The sequence below is a fragment of the Camelus ferus genome, chromosome 15 (genome assembly GCF_009834535.1).
Source record: "Camelus ferus isolate YT-003-E chromosome 15, BCGSAC_Cfer_1.0, whole genome shotgun sequence".
Classification (NCBI taxonomy): domain Eukaryota; kingdom Metazoa; phylum Chordata; class Mammalia; order Artiodactyla; family Camelidae; genus Camelus; species Camelus ferus.
Genome location: NC_045710.1, coordinates 54,116,798 through 54,136,287, shown reverse-complemented (window position 1 = coordinate 54,136,287; position 19,490 = coordinate 54,116,798). Strand labels below are relative to the sequence as shown.

Genomic DNA, 19,490 nt, shown 5'->3' with positions numbered 1-19,490 from the left:
TCTCAGCGTGGGGTGTGTTCTTCCTCTTTCCCGACTCGCTGTGTCCGAGTGTGGGTGTCTGTCCTCTGTGCCTGACTTGCTGTGCCTGAAACATAGACAGACAAATGCACTAGCCTCCTCCTCCTCCTCAATTAGGTAGACAGACACACTAAACAACTCCTCCTTTAGATAGATAGACAGAGACAAATAGACAGACATACTAGACTTCTCTTCCGCCCGCATTTGATAGAAAAATAGACGCACTAGGCTCCTCCTCCTGCTACAAGAGATAGACAGACTACACTCCTCCTCCATTAGACAGACAGACAGACAGACAGACAGACAGACAGTGGGAGAACCACGCAGGGCTTTGGGGCCGTCACAGACACAGGAAGGCACTGTAGCCAATGTACCAAAGTGCCTGTTGGTTTCCCGTCCTTTCTCTCCCCTACAGTCTAGGAAACAGCGCCCTGCAGCTCTGTCCTTTATTGATCTTTTTTTGCCCTATGGTGAACACCTCGGCAGGAAGAGAGGGGTGAAGATACTGTTTTTGATTATGAAAACCTATATTCACCCTTTATGTCCGTGCATAGTTTTTATCTTGTAAATTAATCTGTTATTTTCCATACTTCACTCTTCTAGAAAATAATTGTCCAGTAAGCAATTGTCCTCAAACAGTTACCTATTCCATGTATATAAAAACATATATGTACTTGTAAGTGTATAATAATGCTTAAATGATTCTGAGTAAAAGAGAGAGCTGATAAAGAGAGTGGCTTCCAACTTGAGGGCACCTACAAGTAAGTGGACAGTCATAAGCTCTTGGGCCCTGGCCCCCCCGGCCCCCCTTGGGTTTTGTCTTTCTCTGTCCTTCTTGCCACCTGACCCCACATCAGGGGGACTTTTGGATTATAAGCCTCAGTCCGCGCTCAGACCAACCAGATGGCCATGCATCGTGACTGCCCGGGGTCCAGCTACGTTCCTCAGCCACAGAGTACTCAAGACTTTCCTTGTGGCAGTTCTTGCTACCCAGGCCCTGCCAGAGCCAGCTTCTGTCCACAGGACTGAGCCCCAAGGGAAGGAAGGAGTGACCCTTCTGTCTCTCGCCAGCTTCTAGGCCTAGGACAGGAGTTAGGGAATATGGGGAGGGGAGTGAGTGGGTCTCAGTGGATTAGCGGCCAACCCACACTCCCACGGGCTGCAGGCAAGCTCCCTGACACTCATGTGGGAAAGGGACAAGGGTCTCGGCACCAGCCTCGGTGCCAGTCAACGTTCCTGGTCGCCAGCTGGAAGGGAGTTAGTGCTGCCCAGCAGTTCCCCACATCTTGGACTCCTTTCTACTCTCATGAATGTTCTCATGATATTTTCTTTCTCCAGGTCCTCTTCGGTGGGCAGCCACTCTTCCCAAGATGCTGTCATTAGTTGTCTGCAGTCCAGAAGTTTCTGCATAGATACAAGTCCTCCTGTCTGCATTTCTCTCCTGCTTGTGTGGGTTTCAGCCCTCAAATGCCACCAGATACAAATTAAATAAATAAATAAATCCCAACAGAAATGGCAACTATGTCTTTGAAAGCTTATTGCTGTTAATTTCCAGGATTTTATGTATTAACCCTTCTAAGAACACATTGAACCTGCTAAAATCTAGCCAGTAGATCTTGGGAGACAAAAGTTTATAACAATAGTAAAGAAAAGTAATCATAGGAATTACAGATGCTGACCCATGTTATCATAGGTTGGCCGTAGGTTTGAAAGGATCAGCAATTGGGTTAATTCATACATAGAATTTATAAAGTTATAGAAAACATTAACAGTTCTGTGGGCTTTAAATCATCAGAAGGCCTATGAAAAACAGGAGAGTTTACCTGCTAGTGAAACTTCTCTGTTTTAAGCCATTTATTTGTTTCGTCAATTTAACTCCAATGAAAAAAAGGGAAGGGTTCCCTAAGGGGAGGTGGTCACCATTCTAGAGTAGCGTTACCCACATTCACTCACTGAATAAGTATCTATGGGGGGATTCATTTTTCTCAGACTAAGGAGGAAATACCATCTGTGGACATGGGCTAAGACTGTACACAGGGAAGAAAGCGCATGCAGTGAAAATCACACCAGGAGATCAAACTGCTAAACTGAGACAGACAAGAGAGGAGGGGCTCCTCAGAGAGGCCTGTGAAGTCACTGTATTCTTCCTAATAAGAGTGACACCAAAAAATTGTAACATTTAATTTTTTAACATTTTTTATTGATTTATAATCATTTTACAATGTGTCAAATTACAGTGTAGAGCACAATTTTTCAGTTATACATGAACATACATATATTCATTGTCACATTTTTTTTTCTGTGAGCTACCGTAAGATCCTGTATATATTTCCCTGTGCTATGCAATATAATCTTGTTTATCTATTCTACATTTTGAAATCCCAGTCTCTCTCTTCCCACCTCCCGCCCCCTTGGCAACCACAAGTTTGTATTCTATGTCTGTGAGTCTATTTCTGTTTTGTACTTATGCTTTGTTTGCTGTTTTGTTTTGTTTTTTTTTTTAGATTCCACATATGCGCGATCTCATATGGTATTTTTCTTTCTCTTTCTGGCTTACTTCACTTAGAATGACATTTTCCAGGAGCATCCATGTTGCTGCAAATGGCATTATGTTGTCGGTTTTCATGGCTGAGTAGTATTCCATTGCATAAATATACCATCCTCTTCTTTATCCAGTCATCCGTTGATGGACATTTAGGCTGTCTCCATGTCTTGGCTATTGTAAATAATGCTGCTATGAACATTGGGGTGCAGGTGTCATCTTGAAGTAGGGTTCCTTCTGGATATATGCCCAGGAGCGGGATTCCTGGGTCATATGGTAAGTCTATTCCTAGTCTTTTGAGGAATCTCCATACTGTTTTCCACAGTGGCTGCACCAAACTACATTCCCACCAGCAGTGTAAGAGGGTTCCCTTTTCTCCACAGCCTCTGCAGCATTTGTCATTTGTGGCTTTTTGAATGATGGCCATTCTGACTGGTGTGAGGTGATACCTCATTGTAGTTTTGATTTGCATTTCGCTGATAGTGATATTGAGCATTTTTTCATGTGTTTATTGATCATTTGTATGTCTTCCTTGGAGAATTGCTTGTTCAGGTCTTTTGCCCATCTTTGGATTGGGTTGTTTGGTTGTTTCTTATTAAGTCATATGAGCTGTTTATATATTCTGGAGATGAAGCCTTTGTCAGTTTCATTTGCAAAGATTTTCTCCCAGACGTAGGTTGTCTTTTTGTTTTATTTACGGTTTCCTTTGCTGTGCAGAAGCTTGTAAGTTTCATTAGGTCCCATTTGTTTATTCTTGCTTTTTATTTCTTCTAAGAGAAAATTTTTGAGATGTATGTCAGATAATGTTTTGCCTATATTTTCCTCTAGGAGGTTTATTGTATGTATCTTGTCTTATGTTTAAGTCTTTGATCCATTTTGAGTTCATTTTTGTATATGGTGTAAGGGAGTGTTCTAGCTTCATTGTTTTACATGCTGTCCAGTTTTCCCAACACCATTTGATGAAGAGACTGTCTTTATTTCGTTGTATATTCTTGCCTCCTTTGTCGAAGATTAGTTGACCAAAAGTTTGTGGGTTCATTTCTGGGCTCTCTATTCTGTTCCATTGGTCCATATGTCTGTTTTTGTACCAATACCATGCTGTCTTGATGACTGTAGCTCTGTAGTATTGTCTGAAGTCTGGAAGAGTTATTCCTCCAGCCTCTTTCTTTCTCTTCAGTAATGCTTTGGCAATTCTAGGTCTTTGATGGTTCCATATAAATTTTATTATGATTTGTTCTAGTTCTGTGAAGTATGTCCTGGGTAATTTGACAGGGGTTGCATTAAATCTATAGATTGCCTTGGGCAGTGTGACCATTTTAACAATATTGATTCTTCCAATCCAAGAGTATGGGATATCTTTCCATTTTTTAAGTCTTCTTTAATTTCCTTCATCAATGGTTTATAGTTTTCTGTGTATAATTCTTCCACCTCCTTGATTAGTTTTATTCCTAGGTATTTTATTACTTTGGGTGCTATTTTAAAGGGGATTATTTCTTTACTTTCTTTTTCTGTTGATTCATCGTTAGTGTAAAGAAATGCAACTGATTTTTGAACGTTGATCTTGTAACCTGCTACCTTACTGAATTCTTCAATCAGCTCTAGTAGTTTTTGTGTGGACGTTTTAGGGTTTTGTATTTATAGTAACATGTTATAGCTGAAATCTTTGATCATCATGTTTGTCTTTGTAATACAGCCTTATGACTTAATGTCAAGAGAACAGTTTTTCTCAACAAGGTAATTTCCCCGTTTATAATCCAAGAGTTTCCGTGTGACCCATCATGTCCTCCTTTTTGGCCTTGGCTTCCAAAAAGCGCAGAACTGAATGTAATGTTCAGTTGCAAAATGAAGCTGGCAGAAGTTTGGAGAGTCCCTCCCTTCCCCAGAGGTTATCTACAGGCGCTCATTCAGCAGGACACAGGGGTGTCGTGTCCCTGCCGTGGGTCCGCTCAGCTGTTTGTCGCTTCCCGTGGCTTTGTAGGGACATTGCTGTTGGGCTCAGTGCCGTGGAGGAGACCTTGTGTCCGTCCCAGGCTCCATTCCATCCGGTCCGTATTTGTCTGATGCCGTATGTTTTTCCGTTGCTTTATCCTGTCTTCCTAGGTCTCTGTTTTAGTTGTGTCTTTTAAAAAATTGACTCTAAAGCTCAATTCTTAAAAAGAACCCAATCTGAGAGTCTTTATTCTGTATGTGAGTTTAATCTTTTACAATTACAGTGACTACTAATGTATTTGAATTTAGTTTAAGTTCATTATTGTATTTGTTTCTCTTCTAATCAAGTTTCTAAATTTTTTTCCTTTCAAGTCCCTTTAATTATTCCTAAGTTTTAAAGTGTGATTTCTGGACATAAATCATGTCATAAAAATTAAGTATTTGTTAATTCCACAAAGTGTTGTTAATTAGTACTTCTCTTCCTGAGAAAATGTAAGGGTTATAGGATGCACTGAACTTCAGCTCCCCTTTCACCTTCAGTGTTTTAATTGTCCAGTAGGTGTATCACATTACATCCAAGGCACGCTATTTTTTTGTGTGTCTTTTTAAAAGAAAAATGCCCCCAATTGCAACATATAGATAACATTCTGATTTTGGAGTTGTTAAGACATGAAAAAATACCTCTTAGGATTGGTAAAATATAGTAATAATTTTAAACTCTCCTTCAGTTAATCATTATCATCACAATCATTATTTAGTAAGAGACCATACTCACTCAGATACATAGTCCTTTTTTTTTTTTAAACCAATTTGTTTTGTCATTTCTACTTGTAACCCCTCCCTCCTGGGTACCTCCTTCAGTAAGTTTCTTCGTTAGGGTCTATGAGTTTTGTCTGAAAATTCTGTTTGCTTCAACACTATTTAAGATAATTTAATGGGGCTTAGCTTTTTAGGGAATATGTTATTTATCTATTTTTTACTGAGGTATAGTCACTTTACAATGTTGTGTCAGTTTCTGGTGTACAGCGCAACACTTCAGTCGTACATGAACATACGTACGTTCATTTCCATATTCTTTTTCACTGTAAGCTACTGCGGGGTATGGAGTGTATCTCACTGTGCTCTGCAGTGTAAACCTGTTTGTCTGTGTTATGTGTACCAGTCAGTATCCCCCGGGATGTGTGTTATTTTATCAGCACTTTGTCTACAGACACATGTTCTGTTGTCTTCTGACCTTTATTGCTGACAATGAGAAATATTAGTGCAATCATGTTTCTTTGTAGCTAATTTGTCTTTCTCTTTGGTAGCCTTTCAGATTTTTATCTTTGTTTTATGATTGTAATACATTATGTCTAGGTCAGGATTTATTTTTGTATGAATAACTTGAGATTATGACCCTCATTCAACCTGAGTTTACACATCTTTAAGTTCTGAGATTGTTCTCTCCTTTTCTTTCTTCTTTTCCCCATGGAAAAAGTCCTACTAAATGTAAGTTGAACTTTCTCATTTTATTTTCCCAAGTATCACAACTTACTTGGTATGTTAAAGTCTCTCTATCTTTTTTACTGCTCACATTTTTAATCTTCCTGTTCTGCCTTCTGGGTGGATGACTCAATTCTCCTCTTCAATTCACAAATCCTTCCTTTAGCTAAATGTCCCATGTTTTTGAATTGTCCATTTAATACACTTCCGTGATCACTGCTTCGCCCATACTGACTAATCAGATCCCTGGACCAGCCGTCTGGGGGCAGAGCCTTCACTGTGCTGCACAGATGGGGGCACAGAGTTTAGGAACATCACCCAGGTGAGGTACCCAGTACCCAGGGTTTAGGGCTGGAACCTGGGGCCCAGGCTCTTCACACATCTGCGTTGAGGTTTTTACTCCTGTATCTGTTTTTTTCATTGTCAGAATTTATATTTTTGGTGTCTTCCAAGGCTTTCATTTTGCTCATTATAGTCTTATCTTCTGGGTTTCTTCCTTGAGCTGTAAGAACATTTACTTCCTTTATGGATTCATTCCAAGATTTTTTTATTGCTGCCATCTTTTGGGGCATGTGTTTTGCCTCTTAAGCTGTCTGGACCTCTCCCTCATGGTGACCTAGTGTGGCTTGTTCTGACCGTGAGGCCACTTTGAGGAGAGGGTTTGTGGGGTATCCCGTTGCCCTTGGCTGTGGAGATGTCCTTAGAGGGCAGTTAGTATCTGTGTCCCTGAGGTTCCACGAGTTCCTTGGGCTCTAGGTGAGTTTTATTGTTCAGTTCTTGACTTGTGATACCCATTCCTGGATGGTGGGTATACACTTTTTTTCATTTTACTGGAGGTACTGGGGAGCGAACCCAGGACCTTGCACACGCTAAGGATGCGCTTTACCACGGAGCTCTGCCCCACCCCCCTGGGTGATATAAATTTGATTTCACACCTGTTCACAAGGCAGGCCGGGTCTCTGATTTCCTGTGGGGTTTCTTTGTGCCCAGAGCCTTGTGTGGGCAGTGGTGCTGGCCTCAGGCCTGGTGGCTGACAGGCAGGGGGCCTCCCCACCTTCTGCAGGAAGCTCAGGTTCAGTGGGCTGACGTGGCATTTTGTGTCCCGAAAGGCTTCCATCTGCTCTCAGAGCCCAGAACCCCTGGGCTCCCGTCGCCTGTCTGTGTGAGCTCTGGTCTGGCCCTGGAGGCATTTCCTCGTGTACCCGCAGCCTGGCTATAGAACTTGTAAGCAGCTCTTTGGTTACATTATAGTCACTATTTCTGTTTGGTGCAGATGGTTGGGGGGCGGGTGGAGGTTGCTGTTCCCACGTGGGTTAACATCTTTGTTGATCTTGGAGCTTTTCCATGTGCAGACTTGTTGGGTTTACAAAATTCCTCTTACAAAATACCTTACTGTGGATTCTCACCTACTGTGGGTAAATGTGTTTTAATCTAGTTAAAAATAGTATGTGTGCTGGGAGGTTTTTCCCTTATTGTTTGAATAAAACTCAATTTGAAATACTATTTCATCTTTAATAAGATGTGCAAAGCACTCATTCTTAGGGCTTCTAAGTGAAAACTGTTTCTCTCCTTTCGGTTGCATGCTGCCACTAGTCACCAGGTTGACCCGGAGTTCCTTGGCTTAGGTCTGGGCAGCGCCCTCCTCAACAGCCTGAAGCAGGCGGTGGGGGCCCTGGCCAGCAGCGCGGGCGTGCTGGGCACCGTGCAGGCAGCCGCCCAGGCTGCGCCGCAGGGCGGCTGGTCGGCGCTGCTGCCCACCGCCGAGCGGCGGCCCGGGTGCTCTGCGCCCTCCTGCCCTGCGCGGTGGGCTCGGGCTCAGAGCAGGGGCGCGGCGGGCTGGGCTGGGCTGGGCCGGGCAGGTGGGCACTGGAGAGGCTGCCAGGAGGGGAGGGGGCTTACCTCACATTGGCAAAAACACTTTCCATTTTCCACTTTCCAGCAACGAAGTTAATATCAGTCCAGGTCGGTGATTCATGATCAGTCTCGGGGCAGCTTGATGGCTGATGGAGGCTTAGAGTCTGCCTTCAATGCAGCCGTCACTGCAGAAATCCAGGCTCGCGAGCTGACAGAGGTGAGCTTACCTGCCAGTGAGCTGAGATGGAAACGCCGTGCGCTGTGCTCGTACTCGTGAGAAAATAACAGCCTTTTGCCAGAATTATTAAAAACTGAAACACAAGCAAGACTTTTAGTAACGTCCAAATATTTCTGTAATTAAAACTTTTATCTTACATAGCTTTAAAAAATATTGTTACTAATATGATAAAATGCACCTGCTTCAAGTGTCTATTTAATGAATTTGACAGATACCCTGATCATAATATGCATTGTTTCTATCTCCCCAGAAAGTGCCTTTGTGCCCCCTTGCATTTGAAATCAGGACACTGTCCTGCCTCCCTCAGATGATGTCAGTTTTGCCAGTTCTGAACGTCACATAAACGGAATCATACAGTATATACTCGTTCATGTCAGCTTTATTTTGCCTTGATAATGGCTTTCAGATTCATCTGTGTTGGGTGTGTTGTTTCTGCTGCTGAGCAGTGTTCCTCTGTATGGTTATGGCACTGCTGGTCTGTCCATTCTCCTGTTGATAGACATTAGATGATTTTAACTCCATGAAATTGCTATGATCATGCTGTGTATTTTGCAAATGCAAGTTTTTCTCTTGGGTAAATACTTTGAATTCCAATTTGCCGGATCCTAGGGTGAGCGTGCGGTTACAGCTTCCCAAAGTGGTTGTGCCATTTACATTGGAACCAGCCTGTGTGAGCGTTCCAGCCCTCGACCTCATCAACATTGGGCATCTTCTTAGCTTTGGCTCCTCGGGGGGCAGGGTGGGGTGTTTGTTTGTATTTGCATGTGCTAATTGGCCACCATAGCCTCTTTTGTTACTTTCATTGTTGTAATAGTTCTCAATTTAAAAACTTACGCTGCTAAAATTAGACGGAGTGAGTGTATTAGAAATATTTTTGAAAATACACTTTGATTAAATTGAAAAACAATCAGAGGAAATCATATACGTAATGATGTTGGTAGCAACAGCCATTCTCTGTGTACCCTGTTATTTTTCAGGGACCTGTGCTGGGTACTTTACTTTTTTTCTCTTTTAACCTAGTCCACTGTGTCGAGTGGGAAAAGTTGTCTCAAAATTCCATTTTATAGACGTGGACAGGAGCACCACCGATTTGCTGAGGTGTCCTGACTGGTGAGTGGCAGGTCTGCTGACTCCAACCTCTGCCATCTTCCTGCACCCCATGTGGCTCTGTGTGATGGCTCGCCTGCTGGGGCAGTGACAGCAAATGGGCAGAGGCTGTCCTCACGTGGGCTGGCTGGTAACCTTGACGCGATCCAAGCGGTATTTTTAGAACCTGTTAGTTTGGTTAGCACCTATGTTTATTCTGTGCTTCCTGCTGCAGAGCGGGACTTGGGGGGGGGGGTTTGGGATATGTGATCCCTCGGATCATAATCAAGGTGCCTAAAAATTAAGGGGCCTCTCTCCTCTCTCTCCTCAGAAGGCCATGTATTTGAAGCCAAGAATGTCTCCAAGCTACAGAAAGGCATAAACAAAACCCCTCATCACTTAGGAATAATCATTGTTAATATTTTTGGTGCACTGTCTTCCAGAATTTCAAAAGTGCAGACGTTTGCTGACGATACTGCCTGTGGTGCCAGAGCTGGTCCCAGCGACCTGCGTCCTTTTCACTCACAGGTCGCCGTGTCTTTTGTGTTGACTGTTCCGCTGCTAAGTCCGTTTGTTCGGTTGCTTTGGGGAAGACTGTCGTATAGAAGGGGAATCACTTTTTCTTCTTCTTTTTTCTTTAAATAATTTTCTATTGTTGATCATTTAGGTTTTAGATATTTTTAATACCATAAATAATTTTAACTATATTCTTGTAGATTATAAGTCATTGAGTATAAGAATGATCATTAGGAAGGAGTTCTAGAAATGAAATTGGGTCAAAAGCACACACATTCTTAAAGTGATCCATGTTGCCCTCTTACCCTTTAGAGTGGGTGGCACGGCTCCAGTCCTGCCATCAGTCACGGTCTGCATGCCCACACCCCTCAGGGTGGGGAGGGCTGTTGTATTTAGGCAGTTCTGGCTTTCTTTTTTAAATTGAAGTATAGCTGATTTACAATGTTGTGTCAGTGTCTGCGTACAGCATACTGCTTCAGTCATACATAAACGTACATATATTCATTTTCATATTCTTTTTTACCATAGGTTGCTATGAGATTGAATATAGTTCCCTGTGCTAACAATATGAACTTGTTGTTTATCTATTTTATATTAATTAGTTAGTATCTGCAAATCTCGAACTCCCAATTTATCCCTTCCCACTCCCTTCCCCCTCTGGTAACCGTAAGTTTTTTTTCTATGTCTGTGAGTCTAGACTGGTCTGGCTTTTGCCATTAGAAAATAAAGCCGAGCAGGAAAGACCTTGTTTGCTTTTTCAGAGTAAATTTGATGACTAGAACGATGCTTGGTAGGTCTCAGGAATATTGATTGCGTTGATTGGCAACAGATACCTCCTTTAAATTTAAAAAAAATAATAGCTTTATCAAGATATAATTCACCTACTATGAAGTTTTGTCTTTTAAAGTGTGTGAGTTAATGATTTTTCTTATATATTCACAGAGTCGTGCAACCATCATCACCACTGTCTAATTTCAGAACATTTTCATCATTCCTAAAAGAAACTCTGTGCCCTTTAACAGTCAGTCCCCATTCCCACTCCTCCCAGCCACTGACAGCCACCAGCCTGCTTTCTGTCTCTAGGGGTTTCCCTGTTCTGGACATTTCATGTAAGTGGATTTGTACTGTATGTGGCCCTTTGTGTTTTCAAAGTTCGGCCAGGTTGTAGCATCCATGTTGATGTGCCTGGGGTGGAGTTGCTGAGTTTTATGGTGACTCTGTGTTTCATGTTTCGAGGAGTGGCCAGACTGTTTCCTAAAGTGGCTGTACCGTTTCACATTCCCAGTAGCACTGTGTGAGGGTTCCAGCTTCTCTGCATCCTTGCCAACGCGTGCTGCTGTTCATCTTGTTTTTAATGACAGCTGTCCTAGCAGGCGTGCTTTCCTTGATGACTAGTGGTGCTTAGCATCTCTTCGTGTGCTTGTTAGCCATTTGCATGTCTTCTTTCATGGTAGATCTATTCAATTCTTTTCTGCTTGTTTCTTAATCAGGTTATTTACCTTTCAGTCGTCAAGCTGTAAGAACTCTTTCTGTATGGTGGCCGTCGTGTATCAGACACCTGGCTTAGGCACATTTCCTCTTAGTTTGAGGGTTATTGCTTCCTGTTTACAAAACAGATAGACCCCCGCCTCGGTGATCACAGCAGGGGTAGAGAGTTTAGGAACTTCACTGAAGGAGGCTGCAGACCATCAGCACTGGCCGCTTGGACACTGGGTTTGTAGGACAAATTGTTTAGGAACTGAGCAGTGAGTGATGGGTGGGTGTGGGCTTGTGTCACCAGCGGTGTTGAGTCGGTGCACAGCCAGGCTGTGGGATTAGGGCTCAGTGCAGGGTGCCGTCACACCTGCTGCTAAGACAGCTGGTAACCAGTTTCTGTTTCCTGTTTCTTGAATTACAGGCTATTGAAGCCAAAAAAGCAGCACAGAAGGAAAAAGAAATTGATGAACAGGAAGCGAATGCCTCGACATTTCACAGAAGATCTTATTAGTACAGGAATCTATGAATCTTCTGGAAAATAGTGTTTGCCTCTGGTTCAACTCATACAACAGCTTCTTAGGTAAATATTTTAACGGGAGGATGATTGGTTTTCATATTACGATAGTGAGGTGTAGTGCTGGGGTCGTCTCAAAAATGTGTTTGGTTGTTGAGAAAATGCTCTGAAAATCACCAAGGACAGGCTTTAGGGGGAAGAGCAGACTCTTGCCCTCCTTAGCAGGCAGGTAGATGGAAGCGGACATCACCAAGGCAAGTTCATTTTCTTTTTAAACTAGTCGTGTCATGGCCACATTCTGTGGATCATAGGTTCATTTGTTTAATTTGTAAGACAACCGTTAAAAGTGGAAGTAAATAAAAGAATGGTGAGGGTTATTTTTGAAGGGACTGATCAGGAGGAGGTAAGAGTCAGAGTCAAGAGTATAAACAGACGCCGACCTGGACAAGGGCTGAGGTAGCCAGACCCCGTCTACTGAGGAAACGTCAGCCTGCGCTTCAGGGCCCTTCACAGAGAGCAGAAATGCGAGGTGGTTTCTGGGAGGCGTTTGTTAGATACTGAAAAATGACTGCTCCTTTATGTAACACAGCTTTGCTGTCTGTGAACTTGGCTCCTGGTTTATTTTTCACACGGAGAGGAAAGAGAGCCCTGGAGGGTTGCCTCAGACACCCAAGTCCAGAGCAGTGGCAAGTAATATTCTGGTGTGGGGCAGCCTGCCCCCCACAGCTGGGGACACCAGAATTTACTGGGCACGCAGTGAGCTTTCAAAAGAGGAAGCTTTAGAGCTAGTTCCTTGCATAGCTTTTTAGTACATACTAACTAAAAAAAACCCTTTTCCTATTTTTTTTATGCCTAATCTGATGGTTGGGTTTCTTTGCTTGATAATTACACGTTCTGATCTTCAGTATAATGATCTGAAAGAAAGTGAATTACTTCAGTGCAGTTGGTGGTAGTGAAGAGAGCTTGGGAATTGCTCCGAGACAACGTCAGTTGTGACTGTTCGAATAAAGCTGGCAGCTGAAACTCTGCCCAGTTTGGTAACTGGGAGTAGTGACAAGAGCAGTGTTCATGTTGCAGAGTGAATTAATGATCAAGTGAAAAAATGGACACTGAGTGCTTTGGAATTAAAAGGTAAAAAGCTCTAAGGCGAAAAAGCATGTATCTCAGAGAAGTGCTTTCCTGAGGTCAGCTGCCTTCCTTCACCAAGGAGGCTGTGCCCAGGCCCGCCGGCGTCGCTGGCGGAGAGACAACGCTGGGCTCCTGTCCTTGTTCTGTAACAAGGTCCTGTTCTCACGAGGGAGGGGCCGGCTCTCCCGCTCTCCTGCTTGTTCTGTCTCCTGGGTGTGGAGAGAGACCGTCCATCTTACCTGCCCGCACCTGTGCCGTGCAGCCTGGCAACCACTTGCCACGTCGGCCTGATGAACACTTGAAATGCGTCCAGTGTAGCTGAGACGCTGAGTTTTTACTTTGAGTAACTAAAATTCAGATTTAAAAACTGAGACCTGATTCAGCTATTAGAAAACTTGTATGTTTGGAGTAAGCTGGCCACGAGTTTACCTTTTCAACTCTGCCTTTTTATGAGTCTTGAGTGCACATCACGTTATTTTCAGTGAAAATCACTTGCCCGCGTTGAGATGTGCTATCTGCACAAAATGACAAAGGCTTTTGAAGACTGTGTGGGAAAACTAATATAAATACTTCAGTGCTTTTTTAGTTGGTTTTATGTTGAAGTGATAATATTTGCACTACACTGGAGTAAATACCTTACGAGTACTGATCTTTTCAAGTTCTTTCCATCCTAATGTGTGGGACTGGTGGAACATTCTACATTACACGGGTGACTCCCGGGCAGCACTTTTCTGTCGGGCAGCGCTCTCTAGACCGGCCTCACACGCTGCCTCCTGAACCTTCCTCTTTCCTTTCGGTCCCTCTGGCCCACAGGGAGGAGCTGGCTCCACGGCAGGTGTGTAATGAAGATGTACCTCTTTGGAAAACAAAACAAAAATTGAAACATGGAGGGACACAACACCTTAAACACTTTTGGAAAATAGAGAAAATGTGTCGGCAGCTTTCTCACCAACAGGATGCTGTGATCCAGGCGCTTTTCATAGCACAGATAATGTGCCCGATCCCTTGCGGAGGCCAACTGTACCGTTTACTTCTTACCTTAAGGTTTTGAAGGGTTTGTGGTTGAAGGAGACTCAGTGTGTTGACTTAGCTGATGCAATTGTTGAAAAATAGTCTAAAGATGTAAGAGATTTTGGAGACATTTCATGTGCTTTACTCCTTGGGAAAACAGGTTGGAGAAACTGCAGCTTGCCCAAAATAAGACCTGAAACAGATTTCAGAGTAATTCTAATGTTGGAAAACCATTTATACTGGAAAGTAGAGAGCTATGAAGATTTTTCAGTTAGTGAACTCTTGTCTGAGTCACACACTTTGATTATGGTTCTGAGTTTCATACTTGGGAAATAAGTCAGCATTTATACTGTGTTTCATTGCTGTCTTTTGCACCATCCTATATGGCACAAAACCCAGACTCTGGGCCTGTGTCTCCTATTGCGATACGGTTACCAGGGCGTGGAGCGGAAAGAGGAGGGGGACCGCAGGCGAGGCCCTGCGCACCCACCTGCCCCTTGTGCTGGCCGGGAGCGCGCCGGGCACCGGGGCTCCCCCTGCTCCTTCTCAGCCACGCTGTGCACGTGAGTTGAACTCCTAACGTCTCCTGCTCCCGTCCTCACTCCACCGCTGTTATTCCTGGATTGAACCCCGGGGGCAGGTGCAGCTGAGAGAGGTTCTCCACAAACCTGCTCTTACCTCAGGAATCAAAGAAACGGAGCAGAATGCCCGTCCACGGCCCGGTGCTGTGCGGAGGGCCCGGGCTCGCCGCCTCAGTGGCAGGGCCAGTGTGGGCCCCTGGCCCTGCCCTCCTGGCCGGGACGGGGCTGGTGTCGGGGAGCTGCTCTGACGGTGGGTCCAGGACCAGGCTCAGCGCTGGCTCTTTTCCTCCACTAACTCCCTTCCTCCTTCCGTTCTCAGTACCGCAGGTCAGGCCTCTTTCCCCTGGCGCTGGGGCTGTCCCTGGCTGGCAGGCTCTGATCTGATGTTTCTCGTGCCCTCTTATCTGCCTTCACACTGACTTCAGAGTTACCTTTATCAGACACAAACAGGATGTCACTTTCCTAGTGAAACCTCGGTGGCTCAGTGTTGCAGAATCTAGTTGCAGCAGCCCGACACCCCATCACCTACACCGTGTCCACTGCGGCCCCCCACTTCCTTGTCCTGTCTTGAACTCGCTGCCCTTGGTCCTTTGCATTCTGCCCCTGGAGCCAGAACATTTACTGCTCTTCTAATTGCCCCTTCTGCTTTCTCCCTGTTTGCTCAGATGACGTCGGATCCTGCAGCTGGAATCGGATCCTCTGCCCCTGTCCTTGCTCCTGTGTTCCTGGCCCACCTCTTACTCTGTCTGACCTGTCCTGTTTGTACCCACCCTGGTCCTCCTTCCTGTGATTTCTGAGCCCTGGGCGTCTCCCACATGGCCCACCCGGGTGCTCCCTTGAATAGGTCTGAAGGCAGACTTGTGAGGCAGATGCAGAAATTCGGGTGGATCTTGTCTTTAAGAAAAGTGTCATGTTTATGTCTGAAATGCAACTTTGGACCAAAAATAGTAACACAGTTGTTTTTTCTTTCGAGGATTTGTAAAGGAGTTTTCTATCATTTTGGGCCCTTCCCCGCAGCTCTTAGGAGCACATTTGTAGAGCAAAGGGTATCCTTCTGTCTTCTGTGTCTTCTGAGCTCCGCTGCTTATTAGCTCTGGCTGAGGTGTGCTCACTGCACGTACACCTGACACCCAGGGGGAGGAAGCCAGCTGCAGCTCACCTGGGCGTGTGAGCTTTGCATCCTCTGCTCCCTTCCATAGAAACATCGCTTCTCAGTCGCCAGATTGAAAGGTGTTGCCCGTCGGGTATCGTCACGTCTAGACTGAGCAGCACAGTCGTGGAAGATCTGCGCCACCGCATTTGCTGCTGCGTTTTCAGCACCTACTTCTCAGTAAACCTCATCCAGGAGGACGTGTTGGTCAGACTTCAGGTATTTCTAGTAAGTTACTTTGTTTTCTTTCTTTTTTCTTTCTTTCTTTTCTTTTCTCTTTTTCTTTTTTTTTTTTTTGGAAGGTGTTGGGTAATTAGGTTTATTTATTTGATGGAGGTACTGGGGATGGAACCCAGGACCAGGTGCATGCTAAGCATGTGCTCCACCACTGAGCTACATCCTCCCGTCTCGTGAGTTACTTAAAATGTTAGTGTCTTGTGTGTATTTCTGGCTTTTTCACTTAGGCTTTTTGACATGCCTATTCTGCATGGCCCAGATGTGTAGTTTTTACACTATTAGATGCACCAATTTTGGGAGACTTCATTTTGCATCCACTTTTTTGGGACAAATGTTCCTATATTAGATGCATTAATATTTTTTATTTTATTGTGCTAACATTTAAATTCTTTGTTTTTTTGGAGAGAAGGAAGATAATTAGGTTTACTTATTTATTTTTTTATTTAACGAAAATACTCGGGATCGAACCCATGACCTCATGCATGCTAAGCATGCGCTCTGCCTCTGAGCAACACCCTCCCCCAGCATTTAAATTCTTTAGACATCACAAACAGCGACTTGTGTGTTTGGGCTGGTCTTACAGGAGATTTATCACACTTACTCCAGATGTTAGTTAGGGTCTGTTGGAGGTGGACTTAATGTGGGAATGAAATAGTGACAGTATTTGTGTGTCGCCCTGGGAAGCTAGCTGGGTGAAGCAGGAGGAAGGCATCACCGTTGGAGGAAGACTGAGGGAATCTCAGGTACAGCCCTGGTTTGTCAGCCGCCGGACGCAGGGCTGAGTCTTCTGGGCGCTGTAGGCGGCCCACCTACGGAGCTGGGATGACACCTGATGGCGCCTGCGGGGATCCACGCAGGATGATGTGCAAGTGCTCAGTTCTGTGCCTGAAGGAGGGTACTTTGCACAAGCCCCGAAGGTGGTGACTGGCTCTCTCTATAAGGTAGTTTTCTCTGGCAGGGATGGAAAGGCTTGCTGCTTTTAATATTTTTGTACCCTCCCACGGCTGGTGCGCCCGCTTGTGCAGAGTTTAGGCCATTTGGAGGAGGAGAGCTCTGCGTGGACGGGCAGGGAGCTGGGGCCCCGGGCCCTTCCAAATAAGCTTGCCTGTGCTGGCGTCGTAGACCCAAGCCTCGGGGCCTGGGTGAGGCCCTGGGATAGACGGGCGTTGGGTGGAACAGAGCGGTGGGAAGCGCACCCTGCCTGTCGGGAAAGGCTGCCGGGCGGTCCTCCCTCTGCGCCCTGCCGTGGTCATCCCTCAGCGGGAACAGCTGCTCCTCCACCTTGTCCCACCGCTCCAGGCAGCTCCACAGCCAGTCGGGGTTGACCACGTTCTGCTGCGTGCACCCCTGTGCCTGGCGCACCTTCTGCTGCCGGCCCGCGCCGCGATCAGGTGGGTGGCCCTGTCGGGGGTGTCCAGGTCTGGCACCAGCTGGGTGAGGATGCGCGCTGAGCGCCGTGGGTGGTAGTGCTCCTGTGTCTTCACCGGAAGTCCATGCAGCCCACTGAAGATGATGGCGATGGTGGCCAGCACCCTGCTCCTGAGCTCAGGCACGATCTTCCGGATGTCGGGGGCCTCCAGGCCTCCCCGCGGAGCAAGCGGTCATTCTTGGTGTAGTGGTCGGAGTGCACATGGGCCAGGATCTCCTCCAGGTGCCTAGGTGGTCGTCGTCCTCAGCGTCCTCCTCTTCCCCCACGCTCTGGTCCAGGGACTCGCCCACCGTGATGCCAGGCTGCCGGCTGCTGTACAGCTCCGTCTTGGCCTCCTTCCTGTCAGCTCAGCTGCTGCCCAGCCCGCAGAGGCCGTCCCGCTCGCCCTCCTCCTGGCCGTCCAGGTGGGCACCGGGCGTGGGCTCCCTGCAGTGGTTGGTGCCTGCAGGCCTGTCCGCTGCCGCGCCGGGAGGGCCACCTGTGCCGGCGTCCCGGGGGGGCCTTGGTCTTCTTCCGGGCCCTCTTCTCCCCGCTTTTGCGGTCAGAGGCAGCGGGGGACAGCCAGCTCTCAGACTTGCTGCTGCTCCCGCCGTCACTGGGGACGTCCAGCTCCAGGTCGGGGCCCGCGGGGCCCCACACAGGCCCCTTCTCGGGCTGTGTCCGCCCCCGCTGCTGTGCACACGCCGGGGGCCCCCTGCCATCAGACCCAGGGGTGCAGGTGGTGGGCTGGGTGCCCCTCTCCTCCTCCTTCTCAGGCCAGGGCCAGCCGCCCCCACCCCATGGAGCAGTGCCCCCATTTAGCTCCCTCGTTGGCTTCCCAAGGCCGTTGCTCTGCTCAGCCCCAGGCACCTGCCTTCCTTCCTCAGGGTCCCGACAGATGGAAGCTGTTCCCGGATGTCGGCACCTCTCTTCCTGGCCTGAGGCTCCCAGGACCCGGACGGGGGCAGGAGAAAAGTCAGCAGGCCCTTGGGAGCTGAGAGCTGTTCTTTACTCTGCAGAGCCTGGTCCTGGGGGCCTGTGCTCCTGGATGAGAGTCCAAGTGTAATTAGGTGCCATTAAAGGGTTTTAAGCAAAGGAATGTAATGACCTAAGGTTTTAAAGGACCATTATGGCTGCTGTGTAGAGAAGGCCCAGCCTCGGGGAGGCTTCTGGGGTCTTGGGAGACAGATGATGGTGGCTTCCCGCTGGATGGTAGCAGTAAACATGAAGTGGCTGGAATTAAGATCCATTGTGGAGGTTACACTAGCAGAACTTCATGAACCGAGTGTGGGAGGAGGGGGAATCAAACTAACATGCTGCCTCTGGGTTTTCAGCATGATGTAGGGAAGATGGGGGAGGAGAAGATTTGGGTGTTGGATGTGGTGGCGGTGAATCAGGAATTCTACTTTGGACATATTAAGGCTGAGGTACCCATTAGACACCCTGGTGGAGATGTTACGTAGGCCACTGGATACATCCAATCTGAAATTCAAGATACAAATCTGAGTGTGTGCACCTGAAGATGCCAAGTATAAGCTACAGATGTTAAGCAATAAGCACAAGAGAAATGTTACATACTGATAAATATTAGTGTTCGGTGTATATTATTATCAAATTTCATCTAATGTATAGAGACGGCATTAGCAACCTTCATAGTACTTTCCAGTCCTATACCTAATATTTCTTCTTTAAATTTTGAATTTCACTGTTTCCTCGAAGTGTTATATGGCAGGCACTGATTTTGTTTATTTGGGTAGTTATTTTTAATTTTTTATTGAAGTACAGTCAGTTACAATGTGTCCATTTCTGGTGTACAGCACAATGTCCGAGTCATGCATGTACATACATATATTCATTTTCACATTCTGTTTCATTAAAGGTTATATAACAAGATATTGAATATAGTTTGCTGTGCTATACAGAAGAAATTTGTTTTTTTTAATCTATTTTTATATATAGTGGCCACAGGTACTGATTTTAAAATTTAAATGGCTTAGAATTAATTCTGCTTTTCAACACTTCAAATCAAGGTTGGAAATCATTATGCCAAATTGTAATAGAATTAATCTAATAATTTTCTACACAGTAATATCACTGTTACTTAGAATATGTACTCCTCTTAAATCAGACTGTTTCATAGTCACAAAAGGTGTTTTGTTTCTCTTAGACTGTTTGACAGTTTGCTTCTTAAATCACGGTTCTAGAAACTTTCATTGTTCTCAGTGTCACCAAGAAAAATCAGAACCATAAGACCCTAGTAAACTAGGATTTTGGTTGCTAAATCACTCAACTTATACACTTAATGTGAACTGACATTATT

The 19,490-nt window shown here is 45.7% G+C and overlaps 1 pseudogene; it reads right to left on the bottom strand.

Annotated features, from left to right (window-relative positions):
• Positions 1 to 23: 23 nt before the first annotated feature.
• Positions 24 to 18,420, bottom strand: LOC116668826 (annotated as a pseudogene).
• Between the last annotated feature and the right edge of the window lie 1,070 nt (positions 18,421 to 19,490).